At 47.6% G+C, this 24,542-nt stretch overlaps 1 protein-coding gene across 3 annotated transcripts in view; it reads left to right on the top strand.

Moving 5' to 3' along the window:
* Positions 1-24,542, top strand: part of lingo1a (leucine rich repeat and Ig domain containing 1a) — a 285,088-nt gene that overhangs the window by 245,881 nt on the left and 14,665 nt on the right. The window contains exon 1 of one of the 3 annotated variants that reach the window (XM_052062076.1): positions 12,600-13,080. The exons of the other annotated variants lie outside the window; for them this stretch is intronic. The gene's annotated coding sequence lies outside the window, so the exon portion shown is untranslated. Of the gene's footprint in view, positions 1-12,599; positions 13,081-24,542 lie in introns of those variants that run through there. 3 annotated transcript variants of the gene reach the window in all.

Genomic DNA, 24,542 nt, shown 5'->3' with positions numbered 1-24,542 from the left:
GGAACGTCAGCTCGAAAGTGATTGACCGCATCTGCCCATCCGGAAGATGATGGCGCGGGGATGGCGGGTGACCCGAGCAGCTCTCGGAATAGCGACGCCGCGAGCCAATAGCGCCTCCTCACCCCAACAACAGGGCCAGATTAAAGGTGTGTGTGTGTATGTGTGTGTGTGTTCTTGTACTCACGACGTTGTGAGGACCGGCAGGAGTTTTTAACCAACAGAGTGAGGACATTTTGACGAAGTGAGGACATTTTGGCCGGTCCTCACTTTGACACCCTCTAAATCAACTCCAAAGTGTCCAAAAAGGGTACCTGTGCTTTGTGTGTGTGTGTGTGTGTTTGTCCATGCATAAGCTCTTATGTCTCGGGGATGGGGAGTGGCAACATTTTTTACAAGAAGCTCTCATGTCAGGAAGCCATTGTCTGTGCTGGGAGATGACAGGCGGGGAGGCCAACGATTGATAATGCCCCCCCCAACCCAAAAAAATTATAGCGAGGCATGTTTTTCAAAAGCCGGGAATGTTATGAGACCGGCCCCTTTCTCATCCGCTCTGTCTCGTCGTCGTCAAGCTTTCAACTGGAATGCGGCACGCCGGTAATCACCGCGGGTCGGAATCAAGCAGCCAACCATCAACTTTCATTCGGTTGTAAAATCGGCATGAGTAATTCTATAAAGAGATTGATAGCGCGTGGATTAAAAGCTTCTCTCCACTCATATCTATAACTCAAGCGTCTGTAATTAGCTCTCTTCAAATATACTCACGACAACAATTTATTGACGACCCAAGCGGCTACCGACCATGAAATGAATCAAGCACGAAGAATGATTTGCGCCAAGATGAGCCCTTTACCCTTTTTTTTTTTCGGTTTGTCCTCTGCCCGCGTCATCCTCCCTCCGTCTTGAATCATATCGTAATCATCCTCTATCCCCGTCCGTCCTCATCCTTTTAAAGCGCTTCCTTTCCAGTCCGCCCGTGACATAAAACAACAACAGCAATAAAAAAAAAACGCATTGTCCGGAAAATACGGTCATTCCGTATATAAGCAATGATGGCAAAAAATATGATTTGGTTTCACCCGCCAACGCCGCCAGTGACCCGGTGTTTCTTTGGCATCGAAATAATAACCTCATGGCGACTATGTATGGTCCATGTTTTGTTTTTTTCTCAGTTTGGAAGATCTCCAATTTCAATCCTATCGTCGATATCGCTTATTCTTATCAGGGTCAAAAGAGTTTGGGAATTTTCAACAGATATCATAGTTTGTTGTCGTGTTTTTTTTTTGTTTGTTTTGTTTTTGTGGCTCATGGGTAGGGCGGTCAACTCCTAACACAGAGATTTTGGGTCCCATCCCAAGGCATAGTGACCTTGCCAAAGTGTCCTTGAGCAAGATATCGAACTGCCACTTGCTCCTGATGTTGCCTCAACAGTTGGTGGATGAGACGACATTGTCGAGCGCTTTAAGTACCGAAGGTAAAAGATCTCTGTACAAGTGAAAGCCCACTTTTGATGTCGTCAGTTCGAATGAGAGCCAGTTTTAGTCTTAGTTTTAGTTTTTTTTTTTCCAGAGTCGAAAAAACATCGAGAGTAGCATCGAGTACGATCGCGCAGAATTCCAAGATAAGCCAGTTGAAGAAGATGATGCTCGTCATTCACGACCGGTGAAACAGCCGGTAGAACCAGTAGAGTGTAGAACCAGTAGGTTCTACACATAAGATGCTAGGCCGCTCCAATCGGAGCGATAGTTGAGTGCAAGCGGCACGGGGCGCAGCGTTTGTCCCGGCGGTCTTCCTCACGCTGCAAAATTACGGCTGAGTGACAATGCGAACGCCGGACGATTGTTTAGTGGCTAATCTAAGAGACAAAGTGTGGCTGCTCAGACGTCTCCCGGGGCTGCTGAGCAAGGACGTGCATTTTTGGGAGTACGTGGAAATGAGCTGAAGTCAAACTGTCGCCCTCATTAAACATTTAACTTTGCTGACGCTTGTGCCAAGCAACATGAGATATTTTTTTAACGAGCATACAGAAGAAAATTCGTCATGGCATAATTGCGGTAGTAATTCTTTTTAGGAGACACGATCAATTAAACAATACCAGCGTGCTTGCTGAAAAGGTGTTTATTCTTATTTTGAGTGATGTCAACGAGTTCGTATGTATAAATAATACGAAAGAAAAATGGCAGCTGCATTAAAATACAATCAAACATATGGGAACGGATGATCATTTCTTCTCAACAGATGGCAAAAAAATGAAAAAAATGAAGTTGAGGCTTTTTAATTAGTTTGCACGTGCATCTGGGTAGCTGCGCTCGACATTTCAAAGCGTTTGTCGCAGCGGCAGTCTGTGATGACGAGAGGTGCAAATGACATCGAACTATTTCCGTGGCTTCAAGCGTGATCCAGGAGAGTTTTTTTTTTTTTTAAGCGCAATAGGTGCAGAGAACGAGACGCTGAGTAAAGATGCTAACAGCGGCTACTGCTAGCGATGATGCGTCCGTAATGAGCCGCAAACGGCATGAACCGGTGAGGAAAGATGCAGACACATTCGTGTGTCAAATTTGAATCCTTTTCTCAAGCCTTGATGAAGTGAACACAAGGGCGAGCTTCCGAACAAAAGCTTGCCCAACACGATTTTGATTTGCGACAGCTAGCTTGACTTGTCTTGGAAATTTCGGCCTGCTTTGTCGCAGTTTTAGTGGCGTTACGTACATACTACCAAAATCAACACAACACCATCCTGAAATCATATTCGTCGCTAATTTAGGACGCTGCTAGTTGATGACGCCCTCGTGATCACAAGGCTTCGCCGTTGGCGGTCGGCAGCTAGCCGCTAGCTGCTAGCATTGAGTGCGCGGTTGGCAACAGGAAGTAGTCTGGCGGCTGATGCTTTGTTCAGTTTTTTTTTTTAAATGATGTGCACACAGGCTAGTTTGTCATTCAATCTCTCCGTGTTGAAAGGAGGAGGAGGTGCCTCAGATTGCAATTTGAGGTCCTTTTCATTGATTCTCCATAAATAAAATTCGAAGGTTTCCTGCTTTTGAGTGCCCTTCACCCTTGTGTTGCTAAAATCCAAATGGCCGTGTATGACATCTTTGTTATTTGATTTGCTGGGCAAGTGTTTTATAAAAGGAATGAAAAGAATGTTTTCAACTACATATTCTTCATAAGACATAATACGCTCCTGTACATTTTTACGTACGGTTCCGTTCCATTTCATGTACAAGAATCGCTTCTCGGATTTGGAGCATTTCCCACATGATGAAATGGGCTTCACTTTTTTTTTTTTTTGGTGTGGTCATTTTCACTGTCATTTCTCAGTGTCCACCGTACGCTTCTGCATGAGATGTTGTTGTTGTCATTGTCATGTCAATTTGTGACCTACTTACTGCATGATAAAAAAGCTTTTACATCCAACAGAGGAACAATGGCAAAAAAAAAAAAGTGCTTCATGTGCGAGATGCTTCATGTTGTTGTTTGCTTTGGCTTCCCGCGCTATCCATTCCACGGCGTGCCGATTGATTCGATGTTGACGGGGGCCAAATGCAATTACCTGCACCTTGACCCACTTGGGTGCGCGTTGCACCGCAGATTCACGCTGACGTGCTTTTTTTTTTTTTTTTTTTTTTTTTTGCGAAGGCATCAAGCCAAATCCGCGGCTCTCCAATGACACGTCAGACAAAGGCCCACCAACACAACTGGCTGCGATGCGGAGTGAGCGAGTGTACAGCATGTGTGGAGGAGTGAGTGTGGGTTTGTTTGCGCCGAACAAAGCGTCACCGCAACCACTCCGTCCGACGGTGTGTCACCGAACCTTTTGAAATGACGTAGGCGATGGAGAAGCCCAGTGATAGTTTTACATCGGGGGAGGGGGGTCGACTGGAAGATGAGCAAGATCCAAAAAGGTTTGTTACGATCTCTTAGGCGTGTCACCGAAACAACCTTGGTATTCGCCTTATCTGTACGCACAACTGTGGAAAAAAAAATGCAGAATTTGTTCATAGCCTGGGATAGATTCCACAGAAAAAAATACGAGCAACTCAAATTCAAAGTCTTTCGTGATAGGAGTCGTTGATGGGCTGAAGATTTTGCTTTGACTTATGAGTAAAAATTTGAGATAAGAGCGCTGCGTGGTGACGCTGACCTCATTCACCAGAATCATCTTTATTGGCCAAGTATGTAGAACACACAAGGAATTTGTCTCCGGTATAACACGCTGCACTAGTATCATCGTAAACAACAAAATCATTGAACCATTTTAGAGTATACCAGTAGTTTTGTAATACCATTTTGTGGTGCAAGAAGAGTGACTATGTCAGTGACTGTTTAAGGAGTTAATGGCTAGAGGGAAGAAGCTGTTTAAGTGTCTACTGGATTTGGTACGCATAGATCTGTAGCGTCTGCCTGAGGGGAGTGGCTGAAAAAGGTGGTGGGCAGGGTGCGGGGGATCCAGGAGGATTTTCCGTGCCCTTGTCTTGATTCTTGCAGTGTGCAAGTCCTCAAGAGTGGGTAGGGCGATGCCAACGATTTTTTCTGCCGTCCTAACTGTCCGTTGAAGTCGGATTTTGTCCTTTTTTGTGGCGGCCCCAAACCAAACCGTGATGGAAGAACACAGGATTGATTCGATGACTGCCGTGTAGAACTGTCGTAGCACCTCCTGTGGCAAGCCATGCTTCCTCAGCAGCCTCAGGAAGTACATTCGCTGCCGGGCCCTTTTCAGGATGGAGATGGTGTTGACTTCCCACTTCATGTCCTGGGAGACTGTGATTCCCAGGAACTTGAAGGTCTCGACGGTTGACACAGGGCAGTTGGATAGCGTGAGGGGCAACTGAGGAGAAGAATGTTTCCTGAAGTCCACGATCATCTCTACAGTCTTGAGCGTGTTCAGCCCGAGGTTGTGTCGGCCGCACCAGAGCTCCAGCTGCTCCACTTGTTGGCGGTACGCAGACTCGTCGCCGTCTTTGATGAGACCGATGACCGTGGTGTCGTCTGCGAACTTTATGAGTTTGACAGCTGGATCTGTTGAGGTGCAATCGTTTGTGTAGAGAGAGAAGAGCAGTGGCGAGAGGACACATCCCTGTGGGGCTCCAGTGCTGGTGGTGCGTATTGATGATGTTGTTGCTCCCAGTCTCACCTGTTGTGTCCGTCCCGTCAGGAAGCTGAGGATCCACTGGCAGATCGCAGGAGACACACCGAGGTGGAGTAGTTTGGGGGTGAGGAGTTCCGGGATGATGGTGTTGAACGCAGAGCTGAAATCCACAAACAGAATCCTTGCGTAGGTCCCTGTGCTGTCGAGGTGCTTGAGGATGTAGTGCAGACCTATGTTGACTGCGTCTTCCACAGACCTGTTTGCCCGGTAGGCAAACTGGAGAGGGTCCAGCAGGGGTCCAGTGACGTTCTTTAGGTGGTTCAGCACAAGGCGTTCAAAGGACTTCATGACCACAGACGTCAGGGCGACAGGCCTATAGTCGTTCAGTTCCGATGTTGCCGATTTCTTGGGAACTGGGATGATGGTAGACTGTTTGAAGCAGGATGGGACCTCACACAGCTCCAGGGATCTGTTGAAGATCTGTGTGAAGACCGGAGCCAGCTGGTCAGCGCAGACTTTCAGGCAGGAGGGGGACACTTTGTCGGGCCCCGGAGCTTTCTTGATCTTTTGCTGCTTGAAGAGCCGTCTCACGTCCTGTTCGTGGATCTGTAGTGGAGAAAAAGAGGGTGGGGGGGTAGGTAGAGTGGTTTCTGGTAGAGGTGGGTGTGTGTGGGAAATGGGGGTGTCCTTTTCAAATCGGCAGAAAAACATGTTTAGTTCATCAGCAAGACCCTTATTGTTCACTGTTTGGGGGGATGGCATTCTATAGTTAGTGATTGCTTTCAGGCCATTCCATACAGATGCAGAGTCGTTAGCAGAGAACTGGTTTTTCAGCCTCTCTGCATAGCTTCTCTTTGCGATGTTAATTTCCTTCGTCAATTGGTTTCGGGCATGTTTGTACAGTGCCCGATCTCCACTTCTAAATGCGGCCTCTTTCTCTTTCCTGAGTTGCCTGAGTTTGGGAGTAAACCATGGCTTGTTATTGTTAAACGAGCGGAAGGACTTCGTTGGTACACACATGTCCTCACAGAAACTGATGTATGATGTTACAGTGTCTGTGTATTCATCCAGTGTGCCCGTTGAAGTTTCAAAGACGCCCCAATCAGTGCAGTCTAAGCATTCTTGTAGAGCTAGCTTTGCTTCATCTGTCCATTTTTTCACAGTCTTAACAACCGGTTTAACACATTTGAGTTTCTGTCTGTATGTAGGTATTAAGTGGATTAAATTGTGGTCAGAAAGACCCAATGCTGCACGGGCGACCGATCGGTATGCATTTTTGATTGTTGTATAGCAGTGGTCTAGAATGTTGCCTTCTCTGGTGAAACAGTCGATGTGCTGCTTATATCTGGGAAGTTCACGGTTAAGATGTGCTCTATTAAAATCGCCCAAAATGATCAGGGGTGACTCTGGGTATTTTAGCTCGAGTTTGTTTACTTGTTCGGCTAGCGTTTGTATCGCCGTGTTAGCGTTAGCTTGTGGCGCAATGTAAACACCGACTAGTAAAAAGGAGGCGAACTCACGTGGCGAGTAGAATGGCTTGCAGTTTAAAGACAGCGACTCCAGGTCCGGGCTGCAGTGTGCGTCGAGCTTCGTGACATCAGTTATACTGGAGACAAATTCCTTGTGTGTTCTACATACTTGGCCAATAAAGATGATTCTGATTCTGATTCTGATTCTGATTCTGATTCACAACAAGCAGCATTTTGATTTGTCATTTGTCATTTTGACAAGCCATTTGTTGACACTCCCAGTCGAAGTTTATTGTCAAACTAAACATCAAACAAAGAGCAAAGAACATGAAATAGCCGCAACGTCGGGCTTTAGTTGAGTCCATTTAGCGCAATGCTAACGATGGAAAACGCCATTGATAATGCTACGCGGACATTAGCGTCAACAATTGGGCTCGAGGGCACAAACGTTTATTTTGTTTTTGCTGTTTTTTGCCGTGGTTTTCCCGCCGTCTAAAGCCTTGTTCCTTTTGTGCTACATTATACCGTACGTATAACGTAGCGTAAGTCACTGCAAGATTGACTTGAATCAGGGGCAAAATGACAAAAACAGCGAAATGTTTCTCCTGAATGTGGCGAAATGCTGGAAACTGTCCACGGCGGCGTGTCTCCGTAGACGTCATTCAGCCGTTCATTGGAGAATAGAAGCCATGCTTGTTAGCCTTTGGGCAGTTCGAGCACAAGGACGGTCGCCCCCATTTGCGAGCTGCTCAGGACGACGACGTTTGCTAACAAGCAAACGGCGGCTTTAGCACCTCATCGCAAAGGGAGCGGGGGCGTTTTTTCGGGCTTTGGCAGCAGGAGTGACTGCGTGAGTGACAGCGGGCCGGTGAAGGGCTGGGTGGGGGCCTGGGGGGTGCGTGCCAGCGCAGAGGAACACGGCAGACTAAATGAATTATTGATACTTTGAAAAGCCGTGGAGGCGCGCTCCTTTGTTACCTCTGTTTGCTGCTCTTAGCGAGAGAGCTCGGCCGTCTCATCAAACGCATCCTCGCGGAGATCTTTATTTATTTATTCTCATTTTTACATTTGCCAAACACAAAGAAGGAGAAGGACCTCAATACTGCGCAAGTCAAAGTCGGAAAGGCCTACTTCCTGGATTCTAATGTTTCTGTTACTGACGAGGCTAAAATGAAAAAGACAAGAAAATATTTTTCATGATTGGAACTGATTTACCATGAAATTGAAGTACTTATTTTTCAATGCAGTACACACAGTACAGTACAGTTGTTTTATACTCTTTTCACTGTCCGCTATAAAATTATTGTTTAAAAAAAAGTGTGTAACTCTTTGAAAATGTTTTACTAACGTATTACTTTTTACATTTTTTACATTTTTTTTAACACTGCAAGCTCCACCAAATTATTTTTTGTACCCCCCCCCCCCATAAATTGAATAAATTCTATCAGCCTCATTTTGTTTCAACCCACCCCCCCCCCCTCTCCCCCTCATTCTCTTCAACCTCAATTATGGAACTTCCCTTTTTTTTTTTTCTCGTGAAGTTCAGACTATTCAAGCGGTATTATTCGTTTGCTTTCAATTTATTCCCAGTAATTGTTTCCTGACAATATTTTGACTTTCTTCCCGGGGGAAAAAAAAAATGTTTCCGCGAAGCTTGCGATCCGACGACGGCTCCCTCGCAGGAAGCTTAGTAAACTTTGAGTGCCGAGTAACTCCAGAAAAAAAGGAGATCCTCTTCCCTGCTCATTGCCCACCCCCTCCCCAAAGGAATCGTTACACTGTTACACACACACATATCGGAAGAGGATGGAAAGAGTCCTAAAGTGTAGAGAACTGGCACTGAACTGCAGCAAGAGTATATTGGCCATGCGTGAACTGATGCTGATGACATTTACATGTCGCCGTGACGCCTGAATGGCTTCAGTCGCTCTGAGGGTCCGTGCAAAAAAACGAGAGGGGGTGGGAGGTGGGGGGTGTGTAGGGAATAGGGAATGAAAAACGCTTGCAGATGCACAGACGCTGCAGTTTAACGCTGCAAGACAAACACTTGAGTCGGTTGCGCAGCCCAACTGACAGATGAGACGAGGCAAGTGTGTCGGATCACAATGGCCGAGACGTGCATTTGTTTTTGTTTTGTTTTCTTCCCCCTTCTCTTAGAGCGTTCAGGTCAAGATGACTCACAGTAAACTGTTTTTGGAAACCTTTCAAAGCTTTTTTTTTTTTTTTTTTTTACAAATTGGCATCGCATTCTATTGGCTACGTTTTCATAAGGCTATGATTTCTTCTTCTTTTTTTTTTTTTAATCTGCCTTTTCCCCAAAACAAAGCGCGATATTGCCACAGCTGCTCTGCCGTAATTGCCCAAAGCTAATTCATGGACTCAGAAGCTATGAATTACAAAATAACAATAATAATTGAGGATAATAAATCAAAAGCAAAGGTGTCTCAGTACTCAAACGCTGTACTTGAAGAGCCATTAAATCACAGGTGTCAAAATCAAGGACCGGGGGCCAGATCCGGCCCCACCATGTCATTTTTTGTGTCTCGCAAAAGCAAATCATGTATCAACTTCCACGAGCCTAAAATCTGAACCCAAATGTCAAATTGTCTAGTATAATAAATCCCGTTGAAATGTTTTTTTTCGTAATTCTCATGACACTCCCTTGAAGAACCGAGCAAACAACCGACAAACCAAAATAGCTGACATGAGTGATTTCAAAACTGGCATTCTGTCAAGCTGATGTGCACAAGTAACAATCCGATGAGACAATGAAATGTTGATTCGGTTTCGCTGTCATAACGGTCCTCTGAGAAAAATGAGTTTGAACCCCCCCTCCCTGTCCGCCCGCCTGCATTAAAGTTAATTTAGTTTGTTTCTGAACAGATTGTACATCAGGGGTGCCCAGGTCAGGTCCTCGAGAATCCCTCTCCAGCCTCCCGCTTCTCCAGACACACAAGATTTAAACGAGCCTGAAAACCGTCATGATCATTTGAATCTGAAATGGTGGAGGGGGGGTTGTGGGATATCAAAAAGGGGCTGGAGAGCGGCCCTTGAGGTCCAACGTTGGTGACCCCTGTTAGAAGAATTCTAATAGAGATGTGAAAAGACTGAGAACTATGTCGCGCTGAATTGTGGAAATATCAAAGGAAACCATTTTCACTGTTTCAAATTTCCTTTTTGGGGGGGGGGGTGGATATAAACACAAACAGAGGCTGCCACATGTTCAATCATTAGCCACTGCTTTCATCAAACTGACTTCTATAGCTCCGCCCACTTTCCCACTGTAGCGAGGGCTTCATTCCTCGGCTCTCCTCTTGAACTCGCACCCTCCTAAACCTTGGCTGGATCTGCTGGGACTAATCATTCCAAAACGGGCCAGTGGAAGCCCGAGTGGAGGCTTTCCCCGAGTGTTAACCAAGAGCCGAGGAACGGCTCAAATTTGCTGCCCTCCCACCCACCTCTGCTAATCCCAGCGCGGCGTGCGGCATGATTGCAAACCCATCACTTCGCATTGACTGATTGATCCACTGCTGCGGCGAGCTATGCTGGAATCAAGTTTTAGGGAAGGAAAATAGACAAGGGTGTGGGTAGCAAAGGAGTTGGGGGTCGGGGGGAATGGATACATTTTCCTACATTGTCAAATTTACACATTTTATTGAGTGGAATTATCGCCAGTTTGATGTAGCGGTCGGTGTTGGCACAAAACTGGCAGAAAAGAAGGTTGGTAGACGGGGAAGGTGGGGGGCCTGGACACGGGTGGAAAAAAGGCCATTTGATTGATGTCGCCGTGGAAGGAGATTGGAAATGGGTCCAGCAAGCGGGAAAAGACCCAAGGTGAAAGTTTTCCCGGCTAAATTGGAAAATACCTAAAAGTTATTGATCTGGCCTGCAGCATATTTTGGGGTTGGAGGGGATACCTCTCTGCCAGTTTAACGTAAGGAAGTATTTATGTACTATTTATGAAGTAAATTATAGTATTTATGAAGTAATATGCAATTAGTGAGGTGGTTTTAGCAAAGCATTCTGCTGGTAGCAAAACCTCCCCCCTTTCTTCCTCCCCCCAGTCTCAAATAATCCTCATCTCACCCCCCCTCGGGTGGTGTCCGTGTCCCTCATTCAGCTCTGGTCCTCTACCAGAGGCCAGGAAGCTTGAGGGTTCTGCGCAGTATCCTTGCTGTTCCCAGCACTGCACATTTCTGGACTGAGATGTCCGATGTTGTTCCCGGGATCTGTTGCAACCACTCATCTAGTTTGTGGGTCACTGCCCCGAGTGCTCCGACCACCACAGGCACGACTGTCACCTCTACCTTCCAGGCTATCTCCAGCTCCTCTCTGAGCCCTTGGTATTTCTCGAGTTTCTCATGTTCCTTCTTCCTGATGTTTCCATCACTTGGGACCGCTACATCCACTACAACGGCTTTCCTCTGCCCTTTATCTATGATCACGATATCATGTTGGTTCGCCATTACCATCTTGTCAGTCTGGATCTGGAAGTCCCACAGGATCTTCGCTCTGTCATTCTCCACCACCTTCAGAGTGTTTCCCATTTTGACCTTGGGGTTTCCAGTCCATACTCCGCACAGATGTTTCGGTAGACTATGCCAGCCACCTGGTTATGGCGTTCCATGTAGGCTTTCCCTGCCAGCATCTTACACCCTGCAGTTATGTGTTGGATCGTCTCAGGTGCCTCTTTGCACAACCTACACCTTGGGTCTTGTCTGGTGTGGTATATCTGGGCCTCGATGGCTCTGGTGCTCAAGGCCTGCTCCTGAGCAGCCAGGATGAGTGCCTCTGTGCTGTCCTTCAGGCCAGCCCTCTCTAGCCACTGATAGGACTTCTTGAGATCGGCCACTTCAGTTATGGTCCGGTGGTACATCCCGTGTAGGGGCTTGTCCTCCCATGATGGTCCCTCTTCCAGCGCCTCATCTTCTGTTCCCCATTGTCTGAGACATTCTCTGAGTACGTCATCCGTTGGAGCCTTCTCCTTGATGTATTCATGGAGCTTGGATGTTTCATCCTGGACAGTGGCTCTCATGCTCACTAGTCCCCGGCCTCCTTCCTTTCGGCTTGCGTACAGTCTCAGGGTGCTGGATTTGGGATGGAACCCTCCATGCGTGGTTAGGAGCTTTCGGGTCTTAACGTCCGTGGTCTGAATCTCTTCCTTTGACCGAGGTACTTGTAGCTGTCCTCAATGTCTGCTATTGTTCCTTCAGGGAGTGAGACCCCTTCAGTGCGGACTACCGTTCCTCTCTTAGTCACCATCCGACTACATTTCTCAAGCCCGAATGACATCCCGATGTCGCTGCTGTAGATCCTGGTTTTGTGGATCAGGGAGTCTATGTCCCTTTCGCTCTTAGCATACAGCTTTATGTCATCCATGTAGAGGAGGTGACTGATCGTAGCTCCATATCTGAGGCGGTATCCATAGCCTGCAAGGTTACTGCGCAGAACCCTCAAGCTTCCTGGCCTCTGGTAGAGGACCCGAGCTGAATGAGGGACGGACACCACCCGAGGGAGGCGGTGAGACGAGGAATTTTTAAAAATATTTTTTATATATTAGTGCCTGAGTTCTTTTCTAAGAAGTCATTTTTATTATGTTTTAAAAACTCCAGTTTTATGCGACATCAATTGTGTGGGCAAGCGCTTTGGAGACTGGATGGATGGACGTATCATCGAGTATATTCCTTCCAAAAAAAAAAAAAAAGACCCACACCCCCTCCACTCGACAGACGCTAATCAAAGTTCAGAGCAATCTGAATGAAATCCTTTATTTATTTATTTATTTATTGCCATTCAAACTCCTTCCGTGACGTGTCAAACAAGAGAGCACCGGAATCAGAGGCGTGCTAACTGAAGCCCACAGCGCCACCAGGCCCTGGCGAATGGAACTACACCCCCCCCCACCTCCTCCTCCCCCTCTCCTTTTCACTCACACTTAAATCTGATTTCATTGCTTGATTTGCTCGTCAACCTGACAGGACACTCTTTCCGTCTCGCGTGGGACGTGCGTGCGCGGTGGGGTGGGGGTGGGGGGGTGGCGTCTGTGGGTTACTTGCCATGCAAGGTAAAGATGATCCAAAGGAGCGCTCGGCCAAAACAAATGTGGAATAAAAGACAAAAAAGACACAGAGTGTGCGGCTCTTGTGCAAGTGTGTGCGCGCCACGCGTGGGAGTGGATCCTCCCTCCCTTCCTCACCCCCCCTCCCATCCTTCCATCCATTCCGCCTTCCATTTGCATTCCTCCTCATTGTGGGACGGAGCGTTCGTCGCACGCACGCACAGTCTGGGAGTCGTGCAAAACGGATGTTCGCTGTCGCCTCTTTGGTTCAGTCTTCTCCCCCCTCGGTACGCAAGTGGATGTAGCATTTTTTTTTTTAAACTCTCCTCCCACACATGAAGATCTTAGACTTGAGGCATAGTGTCCTCGCGCGCGCGTGCGTTCCTCCCCGGAGCTCGCTTGGAGTTGCCGTCGCCCGGGTGGAAATGCGAAAGGATGCTGGGCAGCCACGACGCTGAGGACCACAGCAGGTGAGTTCTTCCACGCGCAGTTCTTCGCCACATTACTGTCGCGGGGTCAGGCGCTGCCGGTCGACTTTAAGGGGAGCAAAAACGTTAATTGTCATCAGGTTCGTGTCAAGTCCACGCCGATGCGCGTCCTCTGCAGGTAACCCAAAATCAATCTGATCAGAAGAGCATCGCGCATCCCGTGAGAGCTTTGTCGTGTAGTTGCATAGGTGTGTGCGTGTGTGTGTGCGCGCGCGCGCTTGTGTGCATAAGGGATTGAGCCATGAATCACATTGTAATTGTCCCGTGAATGTGATTGCGGCCCCTCTTCAACGGCTCCGTATTCATCTTGGCGGCTGTGATGACATTGGCAGCCTCATCTGCAAAGATGGCTTACTTGCTCAATGGGCTGCATCCTGCATTTGATGAACCCCCGCCAATTCGCCAGTCCCTCCATTACCCCCCCCCCCCTCCCAACACTGCCCCCCCCCTTTAAAAAAAAAAAAAACCAAAACAATTCCGATATTACGTTGTCAACTACAAGACGGTCAAACTTGGGTCTATTGGCGACATCACCCCCCCCCCCTTCCCCCTCCCCAATCCCAGCCCTTGTCTGCATCTTTGCGATCCCGCCCGTGTTTAAGAACAACACAGGTGCAGGAGAGCATCGCAACGCTGTGCAATCCTGCGCCTGCGGACATTCATAAAGTGCTGTTAGGATATAAATAGCCTCGGGGAGGGAGAAGTGAAGAGAGGCAGCCCGCCGCGAGGTGTGATGTTCGCCACACCACCCTTAAAAATTCCTCCCAAAATGCCGCCATTCTCGGAGAGATCGGGCAGAAAAGGGTGTGGCATCTGTAAAGTTGGAATGAAAAAAAACAACAAAAACAAACACAATGAGGTGCTATCTCTCACTGCTATGTTTGATTCAAAAATAAAAATAAAAAAGTAGAGTCAAGCTTTTTTTTTCATCTTTTGTTCAGCTTTGTTTTTCAATTTTATTATTGTTAGTTATTGATGTAGCAACTGTAAAAACGAATCAAGAAGAAGAAGGCATTCCGGTTGTTAGTGCGCTAGGAATGCTAATGCTAAAAAGAACACGAGCAACGATGCCAAAGTGCTTTTCTGAACGTGTGCTTAGATCTGCGGCAGCAAATCTGAAGAACGCAACTCGGGCACATGTCGACACACAAATGTCTTAAGAACATTAGTTATTGGTTCCCCCCCCCCCCCCCCCCCCCGAATCGCCAAGCAGGATGACAAATCAGCGGTTGATGCTAAGGTTAGCTCTTGTGGCTGAAGCGAATGTGGTCCGCGTGAATGCTTGCTAAGTTTCGCTCATCCGTCGAGGATTCTTCGCACAAGTTGTGCCCCATGCGTCAGTCAAGTACTCAAAAGAACGAAATATTCTTTTTTTTTAGTGGTATGCGTGTGTCAGTAACTAGAGTACGGAGAGGTGAAATACAATTAGGGAACACATGGAAGTTGGAGCCCTGGAAAAAAAATTGGGCTAATTGAGCGCACAACCTTCTTCGTAGCTAGCTATTATTGCTAGCGTGTTTTTTATGTGTACATTTTTACTTGGGGTGCTGTCACTTCACTGTTTTCACCATTCCAACGTAACAACAATCAACCGTTGAGTCCGTTTCGCCAATCAAATGGATCCCAGGCAGTCACATGACATCATAGAAAATCTCCGTGGGCCCACATAGAGAAGGAAAGTTTCCAAAGTGACTCGTTTGCATGAAGTGTGGTGAAAATGTCCAAATGTTGACATTTCAGTATTTCAGCTTACAATAACTCCAAAAGGAAGAATGAAACATGCATTTGGATTGCCAAAGACATTTGAATGCTTTCTGGTTCATTTTGGCTGCTGAGTCCATTGACGAGCAAGGAATTCATTTCAAAATAATGTCTTCCAAATATACCCCCTGCCAAGTCTTGTTTCACCACCTTTGGCTTAAATCTTGCGGATCAATAGCGGCCGCCTCCGCGGGCTGCTTTTAGAAACCTGATCCGCTTTTGTAGTCCGCGTACCCTCAGCACGCATTAACCAAATGCGCGGATGGCGACCTTGGCCGCCGCTCATCAGTCGGTTCCACCCAAATGACCCCCGCGAGCGAGGATTCAAATGATCCTCCTCATCCTCTTCACCTCACGTGGCGGCACGCTGACGTCGTCCTTTCCTCGAATCCCCACCTGCCGAGCGACGCTTCCAATATGGAGCGCGTCTGGAAGCCATGTTTGACGCCGGCGCAAAGTGACAGTTCTCGGGGCCTGCAGTCAAATGGCCAAGCGGTTCAAGTGGCCCCGCCTCGGTTTGTCGTGCTCTTGGAGATGGCGTCATCCCGGGTGTCAACTTGACACCTTCTGCATCAACAAGGTGTTTATTAGCTCCCAGGTGACGGCCGCCATGACACCCACGCCTACATGGTATTTGTGTTTGTTTATTCTTCTGACACAATGGGATGTCATTTAGTTGCTGCACGTCCGCATGCGTGAAGCCGCTTGGCCTCAAGGGGCGGGGGTTCTTTGTAGCGTCAAGTCTCCCCCCGGCAGCGTTGCAGCTTTGCGCCTTATCGTTTCTGCGAATCCCAAGTTCACGCTCCTCGCCGAGGCAGGCGTGTGCGTCGTCTCCCAAATAGCAGTCGATTCCAAGCCGATGTTCCGCGCTCGCTCCGGGACGGAATCACACTTTGCCCCCCACTTCACCTTCATCGGTGCAGAAAGCGGCGGCGTGACTCGCCGAATCCAATATTTCCCTCTAAAATCCTGTGATGTTGCGGGCATTAACATAATTATTGTATACGCTAATCCAAAGCTGACATTTTGAATTATTAATTTATATTGCAGGTTCATGTGGCGGGGACATCTTTTTTTCTCTTCCTCTTTGTGTGCTGCTAGAATGGTTGCGTTGGACTGCAAAATAATGAATTTAAGAAACCTCATTCATTCATATTGGTTGAAACGAACCGTAAAAAAAAAAAAAAATTATAATAATATCTGGTCTTAAAGATAGCCGCCCTTCATTAGCATTCTACTGGATACATTATCTGTGCAGCAGTGTGCCGTTAATTGACGTTTTGGCATGAATATTAATGTTTCTAAGTCATGGGAATAGAAACTCGAGAAATTCATTCCAGGGTCAATCCGCTGTCTTACACCAACGACATATTCACAATGGAGGAAAATGTTCTATGTTGTATATTGGAACATATGCCATAATACATACGTGTCAAACTCAAGGCCCGGGGTTCAGATCCGGCCCGCCTCATCATTCTGTGTGGCCCGTTTAAACAAATATTGTGCATCAAACATCCTGTTTCTTGCTCAATACCAACAATGCAAATGGTCTTCACTATTAAAAATGTTGCAAGCATGTCTTTGTTCCCAATCCCTCTTTCAAAATAAAGTTAACATTAGAAAACATCTAACAACTAATTCAACATTATGATTAGTTCCCGATTTCAAAACTAGTCCCATAGATTTGTCGCGTGTTTGTAATCTGAGACAACCAGACGTTTATTTGACTTCACACTGGGAACCTCAGTCAGAATGGCCCTCCGAGTACCATGTAGCCCGCGGCAGAAATGAGTTTGACACCTCTGCCCCTATATATATCGATATATCTATCTATTGATCTATATTTATAGAGAGAGTGGGCGAGAGAGAGAGAGAGAGAGATGTTCTTTGCATTTTTGCACACCCCTGAGGAACAGTATTACCGCACTGGTCATTGTAGCTCCAGCTCTCTACATGCTTGAACAATTGTCGTTGATCAGTATTCCACAGCACTTTTAAGCGCTCATGGGCATTCTGCATAATTGCACAGCTAAAGTTGTACTCCACTGCCTGCTTACTGGTCACTTAAAAATGGTGCAGCGAAGATCTGCGCCAACTGCACCACCCGCCATCGTAGTGTCGTGCACCACTTTGTCATTTTATCTCTGCACGATGACTCTGCACCTTGTCGCCCGGCTGTCATTGGCTGCTGCGACGGCACAATGGTCGTCCCCTGACATTACAGAAAGTCTTTCGACACTTGTCATGTCTTTGTTTATCGTAGTTGCTCGTCATCGCAATACTCGTGTAGCCTACAATACCACAGACAAATTCCTTGTCTTCTGCATACTTAGCCAAGAAAGATAAATAATTATTTCTTGTGTTTCTTCTGTTTAGGAAGTTAGATAATAATAATAATAATAATAATAATAATAATAATAATATTAATAATACATTTTATTTATAAGCGCCTTTCAAGACATGGTACCTAGCTAGCTATCTGCATCTAGCTAGCTAGCTAGGTATTATCTATCTACCTATGTATCTAGCTAGCTAGCTAGGTATTATCTATCTACCTATGTATCTAGCTAGCTAGCTAGCTAGCTAGCTAGGTATTATCTATCTACCTATGTATCTAGCTAGCTAGCTAGCTAGATAGGTATCTATCTAGCTAGATAGGAAATAGGTATCGATTTATCCATCTGTACAGCTAAATAGCTAACCACATAGGTAGCTAGCTAGGTATTATCTATCTACCTATGTATCTAGCTAGCTAGCTAGGTATCTATCTAGCTAGATAGGAAATAGGTATCGATCTATCCATCTATACAGCTAAATAGCTAACCACCTAGGTAGCTAGCTAGCTATAAAAATAAGGCTTAATATGTATTTTGGACGCTGTGAGGAAGAGATTCAAACCGGGAACGTGGCAGAGGTACTAACCACTAGCCCGGCATTCTGCCCTCTATTCTCAAGTCGCACAAATATTTTGTGTCATTGTTTTTTGCGTAGGTGATGAAATTTTGTTTGAAATCCACACTCTGCTGTTTATTGTTGCTCCATCAAGTAAACAGGGAGACCAAAGCAATCAAATGGCAACCCTTCGCGGAGATTATAAATAACCGCATCCCACTGTGACCTGCTTTCACTCAAAGTAGCTGAGAGGGGCGTCGACCAGCGCTTGCTGGAATCAGAAATAGAGGCACAACGCAGGTGGGGGAGGGAGGAACTCAAATTAGCATACTCTGCTTGTATGGGCCTCGTTCGAGACATTTCAGAGGTACACTCAAGGCACATCAAATTGTATTAATCATGCTCCGTTTATATCTTCTTCGTCAAAGCAAGTTTTCCACAAATGCTCGCGCGACAGATGTGTCTTCACTCTATATTTGCACAAGGACGGACGGCACCTCCGGCCATCTTGACCGTGTTCACTCTAGCATTCCAAATGTTTCATTGAAAAGCACCATCCTCCGGTGTCCCCTAATTCGTTGTGTTTCCATGCCAATGCTGCCATAAATCACTCCCCCTTGGACAACGCATGAAAATAAAATCAAGCCGTTGATTGTGCATAGGGGGCATGGGTCACGGGTCGGGTCGGGGAGGTGTTTCTTTGAAGATTATTGATCACAGCGCCCGAAGGGGACATTGGTACGCACAGCATTGGGACTAATCGCCTGCTGTTGTCGGGCAGGTTTCAACATTGACCGCGCTTTCACGTATCGGTGCCTGTGCTGGGATATGATGTGGGATGTGATCTTTGGCCACATTTGACAAAGAGTTAATGTACATTTGAACAGATGCGAGTGACCTGACCTCAGGGATACAAGCCATCGTTCGGCCCATTTTTGGAGTGCTGCATGGTGGCACTCACTTCCCACAAGATTTTTAGAGTTCAAAATTAGGGAAATAACAAAAACTAAAATTGAAAAAAAAAACAGTTTTGCCCGTGTTAGTGTTACCCGCACATGGACCAAAACGTCGGCCTCCTTGAGGCGTACCGAATGACGTGTCCCGAGAGCGCACACCTGCACGAAGCTCCTCCGGAGCCACGCTTGGCGTCAATGGCGTCAATGATTTCCCAACAGAGGCTTCACAAGCCCACTTGGAGCGTGGAGAGCTCGTTTGGAGTGGCGGCCCCTGAACCGCGACTCGGAACCCGAGCACTACATCCGAGAGGTTTGGCCGCATCCCCACTTACGGAGAAACATCACTCGTGGCCGTTGGAGCGCGGCGGTGCGAAGGGAAGTTGCCGTCGCGCTCGTTTGCAGTCAAACGCATGTTTGCAGCGGAGCAGATGTGACAGCATCTTGTCATTTGCCGGCACGGCGCTAATCAACCCCCATCGGTGATCAACAACTCTTTACAAAGAGTGAGCCGTCACCTTTTGCACCACAAGGGGTAAAATTCATAATCAACGTGATGCACTCGGCTCGGTACGGCAGAAAATGAGCTATTAGGCCCGCTTCGCTGTAACGTGGCTCGATACAATAGAAGGACATTACGTCCAGTTGTGATTGCCGCTGCGGCGAGGTAATCATGTTTCTGTGTTTGTGATTGTGTTTGCGTGGTTCACGCGTGCGCCGTGTCGCGCCGAGAGCCGTTTCGAAAGTTTCCGCCCTCTTGTGAAACTGAACTATGATGGATGCGATCCGGAATAATCCGCAGAGCAATAAAGGAAGGAACAGCGTCCACTGAAGTGCCAAAATGGCTTCTCTTTTTTTTTCTTTTTTTAATCACACTGAAAAACATTCATTCATCATTCATTCATCTTCCGTACCGCTTGATCCTCACTAGGGTCGCGGGGGGTGCTGGAGCCCATCCCAGCCGTCTCCGGGCAGTAGGCGGGGGACACCCTGAATCGGTTGCCAGCCAATCGCAGGGCACACATAGACGAACAACGATTCGCACTCACACTCACACCTAGGGACGATTTAGAGTCTTCAATCAGCCTGCCACGTATGTTTTTGGAATGTGGGAGGAAACCGGAGCACCCGGAGAAAACCCACGCAGGCCCGGGGAGAACATGCAAACTCCACACAGGGAGGCCAGAGCTGGAATCGAACCCGGTACCTCTGCACTGTGAAGCCGACGTGCTAACCACTGGACTACCGGGCCGCCCTCACTGAAAAACAGAAAAAGAAAATATCTCCAAAAACTGGACTACTGGGCCGCGCGGGGTCCCTAATCAAGTCTTATAATATAAAGTTAGAAAAAGAAAAATGAAAATGTAAAATACATAAATAAATGAATAAATTGGCGAGTGCACAACATGAGCTGTTGCGTTTCATGTGGTTTTGCTGCTCAGCAGTTTGGTGCCGTCCTTTAATGATGATTTTTTTTATGCACGGAAGCACTCGGGACTGGGAAGGGCAAAAAGAAAAATCACAGTACGTGTTCCGATTTTGATGGTTGCAACCATTTCCTGCTGAAGGCGGGATCCTTGACACGCGCATCCAACACCCATCCGTTATGCTCTTGACAAAAAAACAGATACGGTGATGAACATCGGCTCAAGAAAAAAAACAAACCCGCCGAAAGCACAAGTTATCGGATGAGGAAGTGGTGAAAAATGGTGGCCCCGCCCTTTCTGTCGGTCACGTTTCCCCATCCCTGATTTTACACCTTTTGGCTTCGCGACGAGGCGCGATTGTTCACAAATCGAAACAAACACTCGATTATTAAGCCCGAGCGCGCACCCAAACCCGAGTCAACAATTTGAACGACAAAACTTGCAAACTTGGTGGGTTTTGTTTTTACATGTATTTGCTTCCGCGCGGCCCGGTAGTCAGGTGGTTAGCACGTCGGCTTCACAGTGCAGAGGTACCGGGTTCGATTCCAGCTCCGGCCTCCCTGTGTGGAGTTTGCATGTTCTCCTCAGGCCTGCGTGGGTTTTCTCCGGGTACTCCGGTTTCCTCCCACATTCCAAAAATATGCATGGCAGGCTGATTGAACACTCTGAATTGTCCCTGGGTGTGAGTGTGAGCGTGGATGGTTGTTCGTCTCTGTGTGCCCTGCGATTGGCTGGCAACCGATTCAGGGTGTCCCCCGCCTACTGCCCGAAGACAGCTGGGATAGGCTCCAGCACCCCCCTCGACCCTTGTGAGGAACAAGCACCAATATTTTTGCCTTGTATTACCAATTAACATGAGGTCCAAACAGCCTCCTTGAGTATTAATCAACACTCTCCTATCAGCCCTGAAAAAAAAAAAAAAAAAAAATCTCGGTCCATCCCAACTATAAATGACAGATTCGAGGTCCTGATAACCGCAGAATCATCTGCGGGATCTGCTCGAGGGAGGGCACTGACCCACTTTCCCCGGGTCCCGCTGATAAAAACGGATAATCATCTGTCTTTGTCAGGTTGGAAGCCTCCCTTCGATATTTTTTTCTTTTTTTTTTTTCAATTACCAACATATCCCCCTTTCATCATTGCGGTCAACCTCCTCCTCGAAGTGGAACGCAACCGAAAACAGTGGCAGCACCACCGCCGCTTCTCGGCGCCCTGCCGTCGAGGCGTCGGATCCGGCCGGGCCGAGCCGAACCCGCCGTAGCTCCGTTGAGGAGATGGAGAAGTTTAATCGCTGTCCGCCGAGTGAAAGATGAAGCCTTAATTAGACCGATAAAACCGCTACATAATGACACGATTGACATCTGCTGGGGCGGGTGGAGCGACGACAAAAAAAAAAAGAAAAAAAATGGATTGAAAAGCCAATAAATTCGAACGGAGAGCAAAGTAGGCGCGTAGGATGACGAAAAGGGCAACGTGCGCTCACAACATGGGGCGCTATATCTCTCTTATCCACCTGCTTTCAATTCCCCCCCCCCCTTACCCTCTCCCCGCTGACCTTCATATTATCAAAGATTATGAGGAGGAAAACAACAACAGTTTTCAGCGCGCTTTTAAGCAATGAGCCTCACGGGAGATGGAGGCAATTAAAGGCAAAATACCCGCCTAAGCCGTCCTTGCATCCAGCCGCTCGCTATCTCGGGCTCCCAGTAGTCGAGGTCGTAAAGATACGAGGAGAAGAGAGGCGGCGCCCAATCGTAGCCGCCCGGCTAATCCGAATCGCGCGCTCGGACAAAAGACGACGGAGGTATTGCACATGCGACAAGTGGATCCGTGACAAGGTCACCCCTCGCGCTTCCTGCCGGCACGGCAAAGACGCCGCAAATCCCTTGTCAACACCGGCGCCCGGAGAAGTTCCGTGAGACTTCTATCAGCTTTGCGGTTGGATTCCGCGCAAGCTAATACGCGGCGACCGAGAACCTCATTAAGAACGCCAGAAAGGTAGCGGGCCGAGGCGCTTGGATCTGACGTGCCCGTCGCTCATACCTGCTGGAATGAGAGCACTTTTGTCTTTTGCGCACCCACAAAAGAGCCGCGTCCGCTGACAGGTTGGCAACCCGCCGGCCGCGTCTTTGTGGTCTTGTCGTGTTCGCCGGGTGGCAACGGGACATTCAGTGAAAATTTTAGTTTGAGCCCTGCGAGTCCCGGGCACTCGCTGATCGGAAAAGTCAATTAGAGATTTTTTTTCAATTTCGAATTCTGAAATGCTCTACTTATTCAATTTTATATGACAACTAGCTGGTTCGCCGCCCTCCGTGCGGCTCATCAGTTAGTTCCTGCGGAAGGCTGGTAAGGTGGGCCTTCGGCCCACAAAAGTGTTGTTGCTTGGTTCAACTTTTTGTTCATCTTCATTGCTTATCGCGAAAATAAAGAGATGTTTAGCTCTACTAAATAACTAACAATTTCATTGCAATGCTTGTCGGTAGACAAATTTTTTCGCTAAGATGCCCGCACGATCGTAGTGAGCCACTGCCTGAGCGGCGCGGTGGCGGCGCGCAGCGGCGCGGCGAAGTAGGTACGTTTTGAAAAGGGACAGACGGAAGGACAGACCGCGTGCGGGATGACGCGCAAACAACAACAATATACATTGATAAGAGGTTTATTTCTTATCAACAAATGCTGCAAAAATGTAAATAACTCAGGCATGCGAGATTATTATCGCCAAAAAAAACCCGTCCAACTTTAGCTGCTTCCTCTGTGATATCACCGCAATAAACGTTGGCAACGCTTTTTTTAACGTTACACAACTTCGCGATCGTCTGCTTTCCGCAAGGTGAAGGCCGATCTCGCCAATCGCGCATTAGGTAATCTCGCGTGGGATAATCTCAATCTCAATCAAAACAACAATGGCGGCGATTGTCAAACTGCGATCGTTGCTGGAAAAAAAAAAGATTTATCGTCGTTTTTTTTTTTTGTTTTTTGACTGAGAAATTTCCTTGCTTCCCAAAAACACACGTTATTTAGAACTCTGGGTCTGGCGGGAAAATGATGCGTCAGGGATGCGGGACGCAGAGGTAATGAGCTAGCTGGACCTTGTTCCGAAAAAGCGTAACTGACAATATTCCGGATTCATGCCGACGGACGATGTGACCGATTTGATTGTTGCTTTAAAATAAAATGCCAACAGCAGCTTGCCAAAGTGCACTTGACTTCAAACCCCAAAGTTTTTACGTCAGACTCGTGTCGCCGCGGTTCCACGCGACATGCGCGCGGTTTCCATGATGCCGACAGTTACTCAAAATCTCGCACGACGCGGGCGACGACAATACCTCCGAGTACATCAAAAGCTGACGCGGCGTCCCGGGTAAATGGGGACTCGTCACCATTTTCTCCACTTTTCACGCATTCCCGCCAACGAGGCTGGCGCCAAATGTGAGGAAATGCCGAGCGGCTGAATTATTTATTTGCCATTTGCATATGTAGCTCGGTTTGAGAGGGAAGGCTTGTGTTATGGAGGGGAGATTACTCCCAAGGATCTTTAATGCGGCCATACGGCCGGCTCGCGCAATTTACGGAGCCCATTACCTCACATCAGGAGCAATCACTTGATGCGGAATGAAAGCGATACCATATGCCACCTCCGTGTTCCACACGTACGCTTGCGATATTGGCCTATTATTTGCTCGGCTCTGACGGGTTACATCGCCTCACGGTCCGCCCACCTGATCTTCTCTCGGGCGAAGCGCGTTCGCCGCCGACCGTCGCCGGGCAAATTTCACCGCTTCCAAAAGGACTTTGCGCTTCTGCGTCGGGCCAAGGTCAAACGCCATTTTATTTTCTCGCCTTTTATGACCTCCCCGCCCGACACCGAGCCGTGATCGCTGCCGCTTCCGTCACTTCCACTCCAGCGCCGCAACCCCCCCCCGACCCCCCATTGAAGTTTGAGAGGGTCCAGGTGGCCGTGCAGAGGTCATACATAAGCAATCACTCAATTTCACCTTGTTACGCTCGTATATTTTGAGTTACGCGCGACTCTCTCGGGCGGCAGCTCATTTTCAGACTTGTCAAAATAAAACTGCTCATGGGATAAACAAATGCGAGCGCTTCAATTAAGGGGCCATATCGATGCCGTACTCCAATTCATTTGGAGGCGCGTCGCTTCAAAACCCGCTTCAATAAACGTCGGGCCGTTTGATGAGGGACGTCGATAGCGGCCTGTAAAGACGTCGTCATTGGAGCATTGAATTTGAAAAAATATGTGAGGGGGGGGGCACAACGGGATCGACATCACCGTGGGGTGCCTTATCGGAATCACCGTCATCAGGAAAATTTTGCTGCGCTAATTTTTTTTTCAGTTCTTTAAAGAGACTAAAAATAATACAAATACGTTTAATCGCATCACGTCAATTTATTA

This window comes from Hippocampus zosterae, chromosome 3, assembly GCF_025434085.1.
Source record: "Hippocampus zosterae strain Florida chromosome 3, ASM2543408v3, whole genome shotgun sequence".
Taxonomy (NCBI): domain Eukaryota; kingdom Metazoa; phylum Chordata; class Actinopteri; order Syngnathiformes; family Syngnathidae; genus Hippocampus; species Hippocampus zosterae.
The sequence above is the reverse complement of the archived record's forward strand: the minus strand, read 5'-3'. Positions and strand labels throughout refer to the sequence as shown.